This window comes from Pseudophryne corroboree, chromosome 5 (genome assembly GCF_028390025.1).
Source record: "Pseudophryne corroboree isolate aPseCor3 chromosome 5, aPseCor3.hap2, whole genome shotgun sequence".
NCBI lineage: Eukaryota > Metazoa > Chordata > Amphibia > Anura > Myobatrachidae > Pseudophryne > Pseudophryne corroboree.
Window position 1 is genome coordinate 752,318,099 of NC_086448.1, and position 19,594 is coordinate 752,337,692.

Below are 19,594 nucleotides of genomic sequence, written 5' to 3' on the forward strand. Positions count from 1 at the left end.
TCTGGAGCAGACAATATTCCATATGGTAGTCGAAGAAATCTGTATCGACCTTCAGGTGTATTAAATGTACAAAGCTTTGAGCTGGCCTCATCTAGCTTCATTTGCCAGAATCCTGAAGATGCGTCCAATTTACTGAACCATTTTGCTCCCGCAAATTGTGACATGATTTCATCTCTGGTTGGTAGTTTGAAATGTTCTCGTTTAATAGCTTTGTTTAAATCTCTGGGGCCTAGACATATTCGAAGTTGTCCATTTTTCTTTTCAACAATTACTACGGAGCTTATCCATTCAGTAGGCTCATCAACTTTCTGTATCACACCCAAGGCTTCCATGCGATTTAACTCTTGTTTCAGTTTTTCTTTCAGCGCAAACTGCACTTTTCTACAGGGGTGTATCACTGAAGAAACTTGCGTGTCTATATTTATTTTATGCTCTCCAGGCAAACAACCTAGACCTTCAAACAAGTCTCTGTATTCTGTAAACATCGATTTGCAGTCATCTTCTACTTGTGATGTCACAATAAAAACTTTCTTTAGCAAGCTTAGTTTCTCACAGGAACTTAATCCTAGAATCGGTTGCACATTTTTATCCACAATCAGTAGAGATGTTTTAAACTGTTGTCCCTTATATTTCAGTGTCACTAAGCATGTACCTTTCACTGGAATTTCCTCCCCAGTGTACCCTGTAACTTTCACTTTGGCTGGGTGAATTTTAGGTTTTACTCTAAAAGTCTTATAGTCTTGAAATGATATTAAATTCACCTGCGCACCAGTATCAAGCTTAAAGGGAATGACAATCTCGTTCACAGTTAAAGGGACAATACATTCTTTCTTATCTGCACTGCAAAGTTCAATGCAATCCACAAAGAATTCATCTATTTGTTTAACAGCATGCACTTTGGTTGTTTTACTTTTAATTTTACAGCATTTGGCAAAGTGATTAAGTCTACCACATTTCATGCAGGTTTTACAATAAGCCGGGCACATTTTAGGATTGTGAGCATTTCCACATCTACTACACATTTCCTTATTAGACTGTGGTTTAGACTGCTTCATTCTTGAGAATGGAGGTTTGCATGGCTCTGTTTTCTGCACTACATGCACATCAGCTTCCTTGTGTAACTTTTTGGCTTGAAATCTAGTTATTTCTGCAGATCTACACAGTCACTGCCTTTTCTAGTGTTAGGTCTTGCTCTCTCAGCAATCTCTCTGAGTCCATTATCAGGTATTCCACAGACAATACGATCTCTAATCAGTGAATCCTTTAAATCACCAAACTCACAGGTTTTACTGAGTGATTGCAGCTCTGTAACATACTGATCAAATCCATCTACAGACTTCTGATCACATGTGAAAAACTTATATCTTTCATATGTCACATTTTTCCTTGGCACAAAGTAATCTTCAAACTTTTGCATTATAGAAGATAGCACCATATTCTGCCCCTCAGCAAACTGAAAACTATACTAAATGTCCAGCACATCTTCTCCTATCACATGGAGAAAAATGGATGCCTTCATTTTGTCAGTCTCTGAATCAGCTCCACATGCAGCAAGATATATATTAAACCTTTGCTTAAATCTTTTCCAGTTTTCAGACAAGTTACCAGACATCAGCATGCCGGTTGGAGGAGCTAGTTTATCCATGGTTACTCACTGTTTGAAGATAGGAGCACACGGCAGGCTTTGCAGACAGAGTATCCCTGCCACAGACTTCTGCAGGATTCTGTCACACTCTGAGAGCACTAGCAGTCCAAGTTAAACTTCTTCTCACACCATGTTTTGTTCATAAGTTTGTAAATCCAGTCATCAGGACACAGAGACATGTGAGTTCACTGCTGTGCTGTTTATTCCATCACCAACTCCAGACACACTGCACACTGGACCACCCACTTCCCAGCATCCCCCTGGTCCCAGGGACCATCACTAAAGATTCAGGCTTACACCTATTAGTAAGGGAGTGTCTACAAATATTAATACACTAACATCACAGCTACCAGATTGTGCTTCACATGGATTTTTCTTGAAGAATAAAACTCTTTTCGCGCTCATCTAAACCGTGAGTGCTGGTAATTTCATTTTCTAAATTGCTGAATCGCCGACGACACATTTGAGTGTCATGCCCATAGGAAGCATTTTTAATTTTAATATATATTTTTTTTATTTTTTTTATTATTATTATTTTTATTATTATTATTATTATTTTTAATTTTTTTTATTTTTATTTATTTGTTTAATTTAATTTAATTTTTAGTTATTTATTATTTAATTATTTTTAATATATTTATTTAATTTTTATTATTATTTATTTTTATTTATTTATTTTTATTTTTCTGCACTGGGGATATGTAATAAACAATTCCAACAGTTGCCAAGCAACCGGATGTGCGATGATGTCATCCCAGCCACAAAGAGGCTTGGAACTCATATAGGAAGCATCTCTTTGCTTCTATGCCAATTAGAAAAATCAATTTGGTCTAAACTCTTTATTATGAACTTAATTCTACTTAATAACACAGTTATTTCAATCAGGTATCATGAATAAAACCATTCCATTTAATAAAGGTTCTTTTATTTCAATTTGAAATACATAATAAAAGATTAGAGTAAAAATATCAATTAAACAATTAAAAAGCTATAACAGGAAGTGATGTAACAGGCTGTGGAGCTTAAATAGGGAGAATGTGAGCTTAGTCTTCATTCCAATATTGGATACCTATGCAGGCAGACCTATAGGACAACTGCTGGTAAGCAAATATGGCCACTCTTCACTTGATTGCAGTCTGGTTAGAAATAAGATGTTAAGTAATACTCTGTCCCCATTAGGAAAATTAAAGGGATAGTTTTATCCTAAGTTTACAAGTGGATCCCTTCTGTTAGACTTCACTGATACTTTGAAAAACTGAGAGTAAGCTAAGCTTTATAAATTAAAAATAATTATAAATAAATTATAAATAGTTACTAACTCCAACTTTTATGAATTGAATATTGTAGGAGTGTTATGCACACCAGTGCCTGCAGGAAAGTACTAGTGTCAGAACTGTTATGCACTCCAGTGTCTGCAGGAATGTACTGGTGTTTGAACTGTTATGCAAAACAAATGGACTCACAGACAAACTGGGGAATATGACATAACGTACACAGAAGGTGATAGGGTAACAAAATACACACACAGTGAACAGAGAAGCCCAGAGGCTAAGGAACTGGGTATCTCCCTTGTATTAGAACTGCTCAGATGTAAAAAGCAAGATGTTGTGTTTTAATACGTAGAGAACCCGAAATGCTGTTGCTAAGGGCAACAGCAAAACCCTAAAGGGTTACCAACGGGTGTGGCAGTAAACTCCTTGGTCAGAGATGGAATGATAGACACAAGGAGAGCCTCCACAATCCTGATTCTCACTTGCAGTGCACAGGTTTAAGCTTACTGCCACTAAACTGACCCCTGACACCTAGCACAGTGAGACAGGATTAGACAGGCAAGTGTTAGAATACAGCCGCAAACTTGCTAAGTTCACAGAGTAATAACAGAACCCCAGCAAGCTAAACGACTGACTCCAGTCTTACTGCTAGGTCTGGATTGGCAGAGTGTAATACCAAATCCCCAGGCCTATTTGCAGTAAGCAACAAACAAATACAAAGCTACACAGTACTGGCTAACTTTCATGAACTGACTAACCAACAGAGATTCAGCAGCATCTGCTTACCCTGAAAAGAGGCCTTATAAAGCAGGTGCTGTCCACGCCCCACTCAGACCTCACAGACTGTGAGCACAAAAACCAGCACCGGATCCCCTGCCGTGCACAGAGCCTATAACCACTGCACAGCAAAAGACCCGAACCCGAGTATCAGCTGCGCTCAGGTTACTCCACTAGCACTTGTCTCCCGGTTGCCATGACGACGTGGCAGCACAGGGCAGGAGACCCTAACAGTACCCCCCCTCTGACGAGGGGTCAAAGAACCCCTACCACCGGGTTTATCTGGGAACTGCGAGAAGAAAGAGCGTATCAGTCTGGGGGCATGAAGATCACAACTGCGCACCCACGACCGCTCCTCCGGGCCATACCCCTTCCAGTGCACCAAAAATGACAGCCGACCCCGAACCACCTTGGAGTCAAGAATCCTTTCAACAACAAACTCCCTCTGGCCACGTATCAGAAGAGGGGAAGGTCTTCCACTGGAAGAAGGATTACTAATCGCCCGTTTTAAAAGGGAACAATGAAATGTTTTATTGATACCCAAAGAACGGGGCAGATCTAACTGAAATGCCACCGGATTGATAACCCTGGTGATCTTATAAGGGCCGATGAACCGGGGCCCTAACTTATGAGATGGCTGTCTCAACTTCAAATTCTTGGTAGACAACCAGACGAAGTCTCCTAATTTGAAGCTGCAGGGTCTTTTCCGCTTATCAAAAACCCTTTTGGTCACTAATGACACAGACACAAGGGCTTTCTTCACTTTCCGCCAAATACCTCTAAGGACCGAAACCACAGAGGAACCACCAGGCGTGGAGTCCAGGGGGTCAAAAGAATTGGCCTTAGGATGATGCCCATACACACAAAGGAAGGGAGAGATCCCTGTAGCAGAGTGAGCCGCGTTGTTATAGGCAAACTCCGCCATGGACAGATGAGCAACCCAGTCAGTCTGACACTTGGAGACATAACACCTGAGGAACTGCTCCAAGGACTGGTTCACCCTTTCAGTCTGCCCATTAGACTGCGGATGGTAGCCTGACGACAAGCTGACAGAAATCTGGAGATCGGAACAAAATGCCCTCCAGAATTTGGCCACAAACTGGGATCCGCGGTCAGAGACCACATCAAGTGGCAACCCGTGGAGACGCACAACATGCAGCATAAATAATTCAGACAGGCGTCTGGCTGATGGCAGCCCAACCAGTGGAACGAAGTGCGCCATCTTCGAAAACCTGTCAACGACAACCCAGATGGCTGTCATCCCCGAGGATTTGGGCAAGTCCACCACAAAATCCATTGAAATGTGGGTCCATGGCTTAGATGGGATAGAGAGTGGATGTAATGGGCCAACAGGAACCCCTCTAGGAGTCTTATTTCGGGCACAGATGTCACATGCCCGAACCCACTGATCCACATCCTTAGCCACCGAGGGCCACCACACTGCCCTAGATAGCAACTCCCGAGTTCTGGCAATACCCGGGTGACCTGCCGACTTCTTGGCATGGAATTCCAGGAACACTCGCTGTCTTAACCTAGGAGGCACAAACAAAAGACCTACCGGAAGGTCTGGAGGAGCCTGCTCCTGTGCTCTAAGGACTAATGATAAGAGGTCCTGGGTAATGCCCACTTTAATACATGATGGGGAAACAATGGGCAACGGCTCCTCGGTGGTCTCCTGGATTGGAGCAAAACTCTGCGAGAGCGCATCAGCCTTGATGTTTTTTGACCCAGGGCGATATGTTATCAAAAAATTAAAGCGAGCAAAAAACAAAGCCCATCGTGCCTGCCTGGCATTGAGACGCTTCGCTGACTAAATATGCCAGATTCTTATGGTCAGTGAGAATTGAGACCACAAACTTAGCCCCCTCAAGCCAGTGTCTCCACTCCTCGAGTGCATCCTTAATAGCCAACAATTCCCGGTTACCCACGTCATAATTCATCTCGGCAGGCGAAAATTTACGGGAAAAGTAAGCACAGGGATGAAGGCGATTATCAGACACTCCCATCTGAGAAAGCACTGCCCCAATACCCATCTCAGAGGCATCCACCTCCACCACAAAAGGACGCTCTGGATCTGGGTGTCGCAGCACCTTGGCCGAAACAAATGCCCTTTTGAGACGGGCAAAAGCCGCTTTAGCCTCACAAGACCAGTGAGCAACATCCGCCCCTTTCTTAGTGAGTGCCACCAAGGGCGCCACTATAGACGAAAATCCAGCGATAAATCGTCTATAAAAATTCGCAAAGCCCAGGAAACGCTGAAGCGCCTTCAAACTAGTGGGCTGCACCCAATCCAGGACTGCCTGTACCTTGGAACCCTCCATTTGGAAACCTTCTGGGGAGATAATATATCCTAGAAATGCGATTTGCTGAACTTCAAATTCGCACTTCTCCAGCTTCGCCCCAAGCCGGTGGTCTCTGAGTTTCTGGAGGACTAAGCGTACATGCTTCCGATGTTCCTCCAGGGAATGGGAGAAGATTAGGATGTCATCTAAGTATACAACTAAGAATCTATCCAAATATTCCCTGAGCACATCATTCATGAAATCCTGGAAGACTGCCGGGGCATTACAGAGCCCAAAAGGCATCACCAAATATTCATAATGCCCTGAGTGGGTATTAAAGGCAGTCTTCCATTCATCCCCCTCTCTTATTCGGATTAGATTGTACGCACCGCGTAGGTCAATCTTAGAAAAAATGGTGGCAGTACGAAGCTGGTCAAACAAGACCGAAATGAGAGGCAGTGGGTATGAGTTTTTAATCGTGATACGGTTCAATTCCCTGAAGTCGATGCAGGGTCGCAACGAACCGTCCTTTTTACCCACGAAGAAGAACCTCGACCCAACTGGAGACTGTGAAGGTCTGATAAATCCCTTAGCCAAGTTCTCCTGAATGTACTCTGCCATAGCCTGAGTCTCAGGACGTGACAGGGAGTACAACCTGCTCTTGGGAAGCTTAGCATTTGGCAACAAATCAATGGCACAGTCATAGGGGCGATGGGGAGGTAGTACCTCTGCAACTTTTTTGGAGAACACGTCCGCAAAATCTGCATAACACCCTGGCAATCCTGGCAAACTTAGCTGCGAGAGCCTGACTGGAAGGCTCAAGCAACTCCTGAAACAATCAGTACCCAAACTAAGAATCTCCCCAGAGACCCAGTCAAATTGAGGATTGTGGGCCCTTAACCAGGGTAACCCCAACACCAATGGGGCAAAAGTACAGACAGTCACATAAAAGGACAATTTTTCAGAGTGTGTGGCTCCAATAAACAAAGAAATCTGGCTAGTGCAAGAGGTAATTTTACCTTGGGATAATGGTTCCCCGTTTAACCCACAAATCTCAATTTCCGATGCCAAGGGTACTAAGGGAACAGAGTGTTTTAGGGCGAATTGGCGGTCCATAAAAACCCCGTCGGCCCCACTGTCCACAAAGGCCTCAGTCTTGACAGTTTGACCGAGGATCTTCAAGGTCACCGGAATGATAAAAGTCTTCTTGGGAAATTCTGACTTCTGGCCTGACAGGATATTTCCCATCACCCTCAGGCCCTGAAGTTTTCCGGCTTTTCTGGGCATGATACTACCACATGACCTTTATTCCAACAGTACAAACACAACCCCTGCTGTCTCCTCCGCGTCTTCTCACGCGAGGAGAGGCGGGTAGCCCCAATCTGCATAGGCTCCTCAGAAAATTCCTCAGAGTCTGAGGTTCCCTTGGGAAGGAAGGAAATCTCAGTCTCCCTTTCAAGCCTACGCTCTCTCAGCCGTCTATCCACCCGGATGGATAACTGCATGAGCTGATCCAAGCTATCAGGCAAGGGATATTGTACCAGTTGGTCCTTTATCTGGTTAGAAAGACCTCTTCGGTACTGGTGTCTCAGGGCTGGGTCATTCCACTGGGTATCATGGGCCAACCTCCGAAACTCCGTACAGTAAACCTCAACTGGCCTTCGCCCTTGCTTAAGGATCGAAATCTGAGCCTCGGCTGAGGCCGTCTTGTCAGGGTCATCATACAACATGCCCAGTGCCGTAAAAAAAGCATCAACACTTTTAAGCGACGGACAGTCAGGCTGCAACCCATATGCCCAGACCTGTGGGTCTCCTTGTAGCAAGGAAATCACTATGCCCACCCGCTGAATCTCCGACCCAGAAGACTGAGGCCTAAGCCGGAAGTATAGCTTGCAGCTCTCCTTGAAACAAAAGAACTGCGAGCGATCTCCAGAAAAACGATCCGGGAGATTTACTTTCGGCTCCTTAACCCCTGCAGGTGCTGCTGCTGCGGGAGCTCCGCCAGCAGCCTGGGAGGTGTGCATTTTAATGGACAAATCATTAAATTGTCGAGTCAGGACCTGCACCTGATCGACCACCTGTTGCAACGTATTTTGAGGGGTATGCTCCATATTCCCACAAAATTTCAACAGGAGTATTAGGCTGCTGAATATGTTATGCACACCAGTGCCTGCAGGAAAGTACTAGTGTCAGAACTGTTATGCACTCCAGTGTCTGCAGGAATGTACTGGTGTTTGAACTGTTATGCAAAACAAATGGACTCACAGACAAACTGGGGAATATGACATAACGTACACAGAAGGTGATAGGGTAACAAAATACACACACAGTGAACAGAGAAGCCCAGAGGCTAAGGAACTGGGTATCTCCCTTGTATTAGAACTGCTCAGATGTAAAAAGCAAGATGTTGTGTTTTAATACGTAGAGAACCCGAAATGCTGTTGCTAAGGGCAACAGCAAAACCCTAAAGGGTTACCAACGGGTGTGGCAGTAAACTCCTTGGTCAGAGATGGAATGATAGACACAAGGAGAGCCTCCACAATCCTGATTCTCACTTGCAGTGCACAGGTTTAAGCTTACTGCCACTAAACTGACCCCTGACACCTAGCACAGTGAGACAGGATTAGACAGGCAAGTGTTAGAATACAGCCGCAAACTTGCTAAGTTCACAGAGTAATAACAGAACCCCAGCAAGCTAAACGACTGACTCCAGTCTTACTGCTAGGTCTGGATTGGCAGAGTGTAATACCAAATCCCCAGGCCTATTTGCAGTAAGCAACAAACAAATACAAAGCTACACAGTACTGGCTAACTTTCATGAACTGACTAACCAACAGAGATTCAGCAGCATCTGCTTACCCTGAAAAGAGGCCTTATAAAGCAGGTGCTGTCCACGCCCCACTCAGACCTCACAGACTGTGAGCACAAAAACCAGCACCGGATCCCCTGCCGTGCACAGAGCCTATAACCACTGCACAGCAAAAGACCCGAACCGGAGTATCAGCTGCGCTCAGGTTACTCCACTAGCACTTGTCTCCCGGTTGCCATGACGACGTGGCAGCACAGGGCAGGAGACCCTAACAAGGAGATAATTAATTATTGTTCTGTTCTTGTTAGAAATGCCAACCCAATGAGCCAAGATAAATGAATGAAATATATATCTACATGCTGGAGAAGAATATAATTCATTAGGTGGCCTATAATAAGGAATCCCAATAAACGCTATCATATTCTGGGAATAATTTTCTTCAAGTTTTTTCAACTTGGTAATAAATATTTTTCAGTAAGTATATTAAAATAAATACAATATAGCCAATATATTTGAAAATGGGTTATATTAAGATTTGGTCTCCCCTTTTCTAACTCAGGTACAACCTTGGTTCAATTAGAACTTCATACCTTTTGAATACTACAGTTATTCCAATATAAACAGAGCTGTTATTTAGAAGTGAGTACAATTATACTGATGGGTCAATTGTTTGGCTTACTGATTATGGAGTGATTCAGCAGACAACTATTATCATAATGTGTTTTGATGGTCTTTAAAATAATTTTTAATAATGTGCAAGAGTATGTAAGCAGTTTCTTGTATAACTCATAAAATCATTGTCACATACAATATCAGTTTGTTCAAATAGGGATAATATGACCATTTTGCGATATGCATATTCTTCTCTGCATCAATGTTCCTTCTTATTCATGCTTGTTTTATATATTTTTTGTTTTTGGATTGCACCCTGAAGAACACCCCTGAAGAAGTCGATATAGATGAAACGCGTTGGATGAAAGCTCATTATATTGTTGTTTTTTTTCCTTATACAAATAATGTTGAAATATACAATTGTATCTCCAATGTAAAAGAAAAGGAAAAGTTTTATGATAAGTTTTAAATCAAAATCTTTTAATAAAGAGATATATGTGATTCTAATATGGGTGTATAAATGTGTAAGGTCATCCTCTCTTTATATAACATCCACCAACAGTCATCTAATTATATCAGATTATAGAATAAGATCGCTCCATAGAGATATTTCTTCTTATATATATATATATATATATATCTCTATCCTGAGTGCGGCTGGCCTTTTTTTTAAAGGGGCAATCATGTACAAGACAAAACCATACCTTGTAAGCGATTGCCCCTTTTAAAAAACGTCTGCGTTTGGCCGGCATCATGCACGACCGCCGAACTCAGGCGTCATTACACCTGCCCCCAGGGATCCATCTGGACTCCTTTTAATTCCTATAAATCCATAGCCCTGTCACCAGGGATGGATTATGTAAATAATCAACAGCCTATTGTGAGAAGTGCAGGGGGTGTGGCTAGTGCAGTGTAGGTGTGCCCAGCTGCATTTGTGGGCGTGTACACCCCCTACATTACCAGCCCCAATGTTTCCCTAAATAAATAAAATGAGAAAAACTGTATAATTTAGTGAGGGAAGATAGCAATTCAATTTTAATACTGAACATCATCATGCTGCCATGAAGGCCTGGAGCTGTAGTCCCAGCCTTCCTATTATTAATCTAGCCATACCTTTCACACCCCTCTTTACCCACTTGACTATCTTCTATAAACTCTAATCAGATAGAACAGCCTCTTGTTGTGATTGGTCAGATTGCATAATGTGAAATTTCGAGAGAGTTCTATATAGTGACTGCAATAATTCCTTATTTAAAATGTTCCCATTTTACTTAACAGGGAACTGGCTGGGCGCACATTGTCCAATGATGTCAGTTGTTATCAAATTTATTACAAGGACAGAAAAAAATGTGAAAATACAATAAACAAACACACACAAATATATATATATATATATATATATATATATATACACACACATTTAAAATAGTCTGTAGTAACTGTAATAGTGTTGCATAAACATTTATTCGCAGTTCTAAATATTGTTATACAAAGACTGTGTTAGGTAACAGGTGACACCTGTAATATTTGATTCCTATCCGGTTATAACACTGGGAGCAGCGGTACCACCAAGTACTGTTCCCCAATAGTCAATGTCTAACACTCTAATATACATAGTGCATCATAGCAGTGGCGTCACAAGGCGGGTGCTGGGGGTGCGGCCTGCACCCGAGTGTGACGCCTGGAGGAGGGTGACACCAAATGTCAGCTCCTCCGCACTGACAGGAACCAGGTGCTGCAGTGAGAGTCTCCTACAGCACCCGGCTCCTGTTACAGAAGAGGAGCCGACAGCGGACGGAGACTGGCTCTGGGGGAAGCCCAGCATCCCCGGAGATGCTGGGCACGCCCCCAGAGTAACGATTCCGGGATCCCCGTGAAGCCACGCCCCCTAAGTACAAGGCCACGCCCTTTTTTGCCGCGATCGCGCCAGGAGATCAGGGGCGCGCACCGGGTGTCACCACACCCGGTGACGCCTCTGCATCATAGAGACTTGTTCACACCCTATTAATAGATTCTTATTCCATTTGCATTTGGGTACTTTGCTAGCATAGCACATACACTTCATTGGTTGTATTTAGCCATTCTAACATTGTCTGCTTCAAGTGCAATGAATAGGTGATTCAGTTTCACTGTTTATGTATGCTATGTAAAGCAACCTGTCCCACACAGGGTTAATAGTAAAGATGTGCACCGGATACTTTTCGGGTTTTGGTTTTGGGTCTGGATCTTCGTTCATGTTTTGGATCTGGAATGGTTTTGCCAAAACCACCCTTTCAGGTTTTTGTTTTAGATCTGGATTTTTTTTTTAAAAACAACAACATAAAACAGCTAAAAACACAGAATTTGGGGTTTATTTTTGGTTCTTACAGTATTATTAACCTCAATAACATTAATTTGCACTCATTTCCAGTCTATTCTGAACACCTCACAATATTGTTTTTAGGCCAAAAGGTTTCACAGAGGTCGCTGGATGACTAACCTAAGCGACACAAGTGTGCGGCACAAACACCTGGCCCATCTAGGAGTGGCACTGCAGTGGCAGACAGGATGGCACTTTTAAAAACTAGGCCCCAAACAGCACATGATGCAAAGAAGAAAAAAAAGAGGTGCAAGATGGAATTTGTCTTGGATTATGTTGTATAAACAGGCATAGCCAGATTAAGAGGGGGATGCAGGGCATACTGTACCCCGGGCCCCCCTCTGTCAGGGGGCCCCCCAGGCCAGAGCATACTGACATCATTATCTTTCCCTTTTATGCATCAGCAGAACCAGACAGCCAGAATGCGAGCAGGACAGAATGCAGTGCAGGCAAAGACACAGGAGTATCAGATTTCATGAACTATCAATGGAACTTCCCAACCAAAGGAGAAATAGGAGGGTGGAGAGAGCTGTAAGTGACACAGAGTGGGATCCCTGTGTCACTTACAGCTCTCTCCGCGCCTGAGTGTCTGAGTCCTGTGTAACTTATCTAATGAGGGTCTAGAGAGACACACACACACAGTCCTCCTGAGTCCTGTCCCAGTGTGTAAGTTGTATAGAGGCTGCTGCTATTTTTGCATGTGACAAGATAAATTATACATTTTATTTTTCTGTGTATTTTAAAGTTGGTTAAGTTGTCTTTGTTCCACTACAAGAACATTTTATAAAATAGTTGTCTTTCAATTATGTGGAGCTATAAACAGTACCCAGGCATTATTAAACTATTAATTTAAATCTAGTATACACCATTGGGCTAAATGTAATATACACAATCCATACATCCCACCATGACCCATTCCAGGAGGGACAAAATGCTCTCTACCTGGACTTCCTTCTTAAGTTATGATTGCAATCACCTGGGTTGAATTACCTTTCTTATCAATTAAATAGTTTAACCCAGGTGACACCAATCTTATATTAAGTGGGAAGTCCATGTAAAGTGCATTTTGTCCCTCCTGGAATGGGTCATGTTGGGAGGTATGCACAATCTTATACACCCCCCCCCCCACCTTCCACTGGGGCCCCCCTGTCTAAAGTGCCCCGGGCATCCCCAAGGCTTAATCCGGCCCTGTAAACAGGACATGCACACTTTAACAAACCAATCATTTCAGCGACGGTGTCTGCCACACGACTGTGACTGAAATGATTGGTTTGTTTGGGCCCCCACCAAAAAAGAGGCAATTAATCTCTCCTTGCACAAACTGTCTCTACAGTGGCAAGATGTCGTCCTCATCCACAGATCCCCCCCCCCCCCAAACCCCTTCAGTGTTTACATCCTCATCCTCACAGAGAAATAATATTCAAACAATCAAAACCACAACATTTAGGTGTCAGTGGACTGCTTACGCTATTACCCAAAGTTTCTGAACTCGACAATGACTTCTGATGAATGCGCTGCAGGTGACGTATAAGGGAGGATGTTCCTAGGTGGTTAACATCCTTACCCCTACTTATTACAGATTGACAGAGGCAACACACGGCTTGATACCTGTTGTCCGGATTTGTGGAGAAATAATTCCACACCGAAGAGGTGGCTTTTTTGTATTTTGCCCAGGCTTTTTTATCCCATGGCCAACAACTGTCTCCACTGGTGACTTATTCAAACAAAACACATCACCACCAGAATCCTCATAGTCAACTTCCTCCGCAGCGCCAGCTACTCCCATATCCGCCTCATACTGGTGTATTTCTACACTGACATCCTCAATCTCAATATCAGCAACTGGACTGGTGGTGCTCCTCCCAGCACTTGCAGGAGGCGTGCAAATGGTGGTAGGAGCCTCCTCTTCCCATACAGTGTTGTGAAGGTCAGGCCTAGACATCTCAACCGGGGACAGTGCCAGCATCCCTGTATTTTCACAACACCACTGTAATTTTACAGCATACAAGACAGGGCCAGTGTACATTGATTTTCACTGCAGCCTAGAATAATTACAGCATACAAGACAGGACCAGTATACATTGATTTCCACTGTACCCTAGAATTATTACAGCATACAAGACAGGGCCAGTATACATTGATTTTCACTGCACCCTAGAATAATTACAGCATACAAGACAGGGCCAGTGTACATTGATTTTCACTGCACCCCTGAATTTTTACAACATACAGGGCCAGTGTAATGTTATTTGAACAGCAACACCCCTATATTTTACAGCATACAGCAGTGTGCTTTTAATTTTTAACAACTACACCTCTGAATTTTTACAACATGCAGGGCCAGCAGCACCCCTATATTTTACAGCATACAGCAGTGTGCTTTTAATTTGTAGCAACTACACCTCTGAATTTTTACAACATACAGGGCCAGCAGCACCCCTATATTTTACGGCATACAGCAGTGTGCTTTTAATTTTTAACAACTGCACCCCTGACTTTTTACAACATAAAGGGCCAACAACGGTTCCGGTATGAATGGTCGACCATGTTATGGTCGACAATCATTAGGTCGACCACTGTTGGTCGACATTGGCATGGTCCACATGGACAAATGGTCGACGCATGAAAATGGTCGACACATGAAAAGGTCGACATACATTTTTTTAAAAACTTTTTTTAGTGTCGTTTTTTGTGTAAAGTGACAGGGAACCCCAATTAGTGCACCGTGTTCCCTCGCATGGCTCGTTTCGCTCGCCATGCTTCAGGCAAGGTGCCTCGCTCTGCTACTGCTGCGCTTGGCACAGGTTACCATTCCCAATCGTAGTCCACGTGGATCGTAAAGTATGGAATAGTTCCACAAAACAAAAACAAAATGTGAAAAACTCATGTCGACCATTTCAGGTGTCGACCTTTCATGTGTCGACAGTTTCATGTCTGTAAACCATAACATGGTCGACCATCCAAACGGATACCGCCAGCAACACCCCTATATTTTAAAGCATACAGAAGCAGTGTGCTTTTAATTTTTAACAACTGCACCCCTGAATTTTTACAACATACAGGGCCAGAAGCACCTCTATATTTTCCAGCACACAGGAGGGCAGTGCCCCTGCACCCTGTACAACACAGTGACAGCAACACCCATGTACAGCTGCAGCACATGAAACACCGGTGACATCCAGGACAGCACCCCTAACACAGCACAGGTACACCACAGTGACTGCAGCAGCACCCCTACAAAGCACACACTAACCCCACCCGACACCACAACCCACAGAGAGATACAGAGGTCTGTCTCCCTCACTCTTCAAGTCCGGAGTGAAAATGGCAGCGACGCACGGCTGTTTACATGTGTGGCCGGAGACCCCCTAGCCACAGGTGTAAAGGCGGCCACGGCACTGAAGGGGCTAACCCTCAGCTGCCCGGCACCATTTTAATGTACAATAGGTGCTTGGCGCCATGTTCTGTAAATGCATGTTTAATAATATGTTATATGTTATTTAACTGCGCAGTGCACAGCTGGAGAATTATGGACTGCACGGTTATAGAACTGCATGGACAAAGCACTTATGAGAAAAGTACGAGGTATTTTGTTTCTAAAAGGCCTTGACAATTGTTCTTCAGCAACTTGTACATAGAAAGTCATATGTTAATTGTCTTAGCTCCAGCAGGAAATAGGTGTCAATTGGCAGGTGTTAGGGTATGTTAACCTATTCAGGTCTGGTCTATAAACTCTCTGCAGTCATCAGTCAGAATTCTGTTTCTTTTGCAACCGGTTGGAGATCAGTGAATGAAAAGGTGACACAGGATCATGTGTAACCTAAGCAGTCCATAGTTGACCTGCTTAGGGGCCATATAAGGTTTATTTTTATAGCTCAAAGACAAAGGATTCATGTTTGCCAATACATTTAGCCAATCAGAATACACCATGTATGTCTCAAAAACTGTAATACATCAATTGTCATACAAGATTATAATTAGCAATTAGAACATTCTAGAAAATGGTTAGTGCTTCGTTTATCAGTCTTTCGGACATAAACTTCTTTCCAATTAGCCTTGGATACATCTGGCGTTGCCTTGTCCTTGAACACGTCATGCTTTAAAACAAGATATTCGAGGTATATAGTCTGAATATATCTGTCCAATATTTTTAAGGATACACGAACCCATTTTGTGATTAACAGTAAATATCTTAATCAATGCAAAAAAGCGTGAATCAATATATTTGCTATACTGCGGAAGCTCCTACACCATCATTTCCCCTCTTTTTGATTCCACTTTTTCTCCCTATTCTACCTACACTAGGCCTGAACTATTCCCTTTCAGTAAACCAGTCCCCTGGACTTATAGTCCAAACCTTGGGGATTACCCCTAACAACTACCAAAGGATAAGCAACTTCATTCTTCTGGCTGGAGAGTCACTGTCAACTTCTTCGAGTGGGATGCATGTAATCAGGTATCACGACCTTTCACCTTAATTTGAGGTAGGCATGGTTAGTAGCACTTGATATGGACCATCATATCTTGGTTCAAAGGTCTTTCTCACATGTCTCTTTAAATAGACCCAATCTCCTGGATTTAGCTTATGCGTAGCTGATCCTTCTGGGTCTGGAATGGAAGAAAACACTCGGCAATGGCGGTTAGTCAATGTTTTACAGACCTCCTGTACATAACCTGTTAAATCACCATGATTATGTTGTAATTGTTGTGGATAATAACAACCTGTTCTTGGAGCTGACCCAAACAATATTTCATATGGAGTCAGTTTACTAGGTCTCATGGGTGTGGTCCTAATATTAAACAAGACTATAGGTAGGCATTCTGGCCAAGTTCTTTTGGTTTCTGTCATCATTTTCTGTAGTTTTAGCTTAAGGTCAAAGTTCAGATGTCCCCCCTCCCACTCACCTGGGGGCGGTAAGGCACGTGGAAGGCCTGCTGTACCCCCAAATCTTTCATTATATGCTGCATGACTTCTCCTGTGAAATGTGTACCTCTATCTGATTCTATAACCTCAGGTATCCCAAATCTACATACTACTTCTGCTATCAGTTTCTTTGCAGTGGTTTTTGCTGTGGCTTTGCTTACTGGCCAGGCTTCGGCCCAGTGACTAAACATGTCCGTTGTTACTAGTACATATTCATATGGACCGCTTCGTGGCAACTGTATATAGTTGATTTGTAGTCTTTGAAATGGGTAAGAGGCTTTGGGTATAGTTCCTAGAGGTGTCTTGGTTCTTTGTCCTGGATTGCTGATTCCACAGATCCAGCATCCTGCTACAAAGTTTGTTGCAGCTTTATTGAAGCCTGGAGCTATCCAATGCTCTTGTACTCTATTTACCATGGCTTCCTTTGAATGATGTACTTGTCCATGAGCTACTTGTAACATAGGTGGAAATAGAGCTGCTGGTAGACAGTACTTTAATTCTCTTGACTTCCAAAGTCCATGTTCATCTTCTTCTGCCCCCAATCGTCTCCATTTCTCCTTTTCTCCTTGTGATGTTTGTTGTTGAATTTTGATCAACTCCTCTTCACTGGGCATTTGCTTCACATCTTGAGCTACTAAGACTTGCTCAAGTTCTTTTGATTGTAAGGCAATTCTCTTGGCTTCTGCATCTGCAAATGCATTTCCTTTAGCTTCCATGGTTTGGCTCTTAGTATGTGCTTGTACCTTGATTATGCCAATCCTTTTAGGTAGTTCCAATGCTCTGAAGAGTTCCATAATCAAACTGGCATGTTTGATGGGTTTTCCATTTGCACCTTTGAAGTCCCTACTTTTCCAAATAACAGCGTAATCCTGGGACTAGATGTTAGCTGTCATGTTTTCAGCATGTATGCAGGCTCTGGTCATTGCTATGAGTTCTGCTTCTTGTGCTGACATTCTTGGTAGCAATGGTCCAGAGTCTATGACTTCAGTTTCAGTTGTTACTGCATATCCTGTCCTTGGGGATCCATTATCATAATATCTTGATCCATCGACGAACAGGTTCATGTCTGGATTGTCCAGTGGTGTATCTTGGACATTAGGAAGAGGTTAAGTCTCTAATTCCATGAGGGCTAGGCAATCATGTGGAAATGTTTGTGTTGTATTTTCTGCGTCTGTAGCAGCATTTTCCTCCTCATCTGACGATTTACCATCATTACCATTTCCCCCTCTCCTCCCCTCTGTCACGATCCGGGTATCTGGACGCCATTTCTTACCCATCAGATGCCTCCTAAGGCTGGCTCAGCGCTCCAGGACCGGATCCCATCTGTTATCCTGATGTGTACATTCCTGTATCCTCTCCTGTCACTCTGGGACGCTGTCACAGTAAACGCCATATTACACCTGGCATGGCATCTCCCGCGGCCTCCGCCGCCGTCCCTGAACTTCTGCATGCAGAGTGTCTGAGTGGCGATTTCGTCAGCCGCGGCCTCCGCTGTGTCCGCGTGGTTGGATGTGCATCTGTCAGCCTGGCGCCTCCTGTCTCCGGTGGCCGGCGCCGCCATTACTGTTTTCATTACCACATGGATTACAAACCAAACTTCCCTCCAAGTGTCTGCATGGGCGCAGCCATCTTGGATTCTGTCAGCTGATCATTTCCACCAATCTGTTCTCAGTATTGATAATCTGCATAATTGCCTAGCCAATCCCTTCCTTGCTGCAGGTATAAATACACTGTGCCTGAGCAAGGAAGGGGTCAGTGCTTTGGTTGTCAAACCTAGTTCCTGTTTGTCTCTCTCCTGTGATTGTCTTCCAGGTTCCAGCTCCTGTCTCAAGACTTCCACCATAGAGACCCGCACCAGCATTCCACCTGCGGTGTAGCCTGACTCTCCAATCCATTGTGGATTCATCTGTTTCCAGCTACAACATTACCTGCTTCCAGCTCAGCTTCCAGCAGAGTACAGCTTCCCTTAAAGGGCCGGTGTCCTTTCTACACTTTACCACTCTCCACCGGTATTATTATTTCTCCGCTCTCAAGTTCTACATTTCAGTTCATATTTCATCGCTCCCAAGTTCATTTATTATTTAACTGGTTCCAGCCAGTATCCACTCCGTGCTAACAACAGTCTGGTTCCAGCCAGTATCCACAGCAGCTGTTTTATCTTCAGCAACCCAGCTTTTCCTGGAACACCAGCTGGCACAATCCTGGGTTATCTCCATTGCTACAGTCGGGCCTGGTAAGGACTTTCCATCTAGAAGATCATAAGAACTATCTCACACTACCAGTGCCCTGTGGCTCCTGCCATCCTGTAGTACCCAGGAACTGTATTTATTCTTTGCTGACTTTTACATTTTCTTTTACTGCTGCTGTGTTGCGGAGTTGTCATAATAAACATCATTGACTTTTTATCCAAGCTGTCGTGGTCACGCCTTCGGGCAGTTATTATTCATGTTACTTACATGTCCAGGGGTCTGATACAACCTCCCAGGTTCCGGTACATCTCAGCCCCTACAACTGAGGCTGCCTCCCGTCAGCTCAGGCCCTCAGTTGTGACACCCTCTTTTGAATCGTTGATGGGAAGGAGTGTAGCTGGGTTTAGTACAGTGCATCTTGTGATGGTGACATGGGAGGCGCTTAATAGTGCTACTTCATATTTGGCAAGTCTGGCTGCAGAAAGATGCTTGCTTTTTTTCTTGACTTAGTATTTCTGTTACAGCCTGCGGTACTTGTATACACAGTGGATGATCAAGCACAATGATGTCTGTCACCTTTTCCTTCAGTATTGCTGCTGCTGCCACTGCTCGGATACAGGATGGTGCTCCTCTGATAATTGGATCCAGCTGGGCTGAATAGTATGCCACTGGTCTTTGTTTTGGTCCGTATTTCTGGGTGAGCACCCCTAAAGAATGCCCTCTGTT

At 43.7% G+C, this 19,594-nt stretch overlaps 1 long non-coding RNA gene across 1 annotated transcript; it reads left to right on the forward strand.

The window, feature by feature from the left end:
- The first annotated feature begins 2,685 nt into the window (after positions 1 to 2,685).
- On the forward strand, positions 2,686 to 9,835 carry LOC134929413 (uncharacterized). The gene is made up of 3 exons (XR_010178549.1): positions 2,686 to 2,745; positions 9,344 to 9,423; positions 9,719 to 9,835. It is a non-coding gene; the product is annotated as an uncharacterized LOC134929413 (long non-coding RNA).
- The last annotated feature ends 9,759 nt before the right edge of the window (positions 9,836 to 19,594 follow it).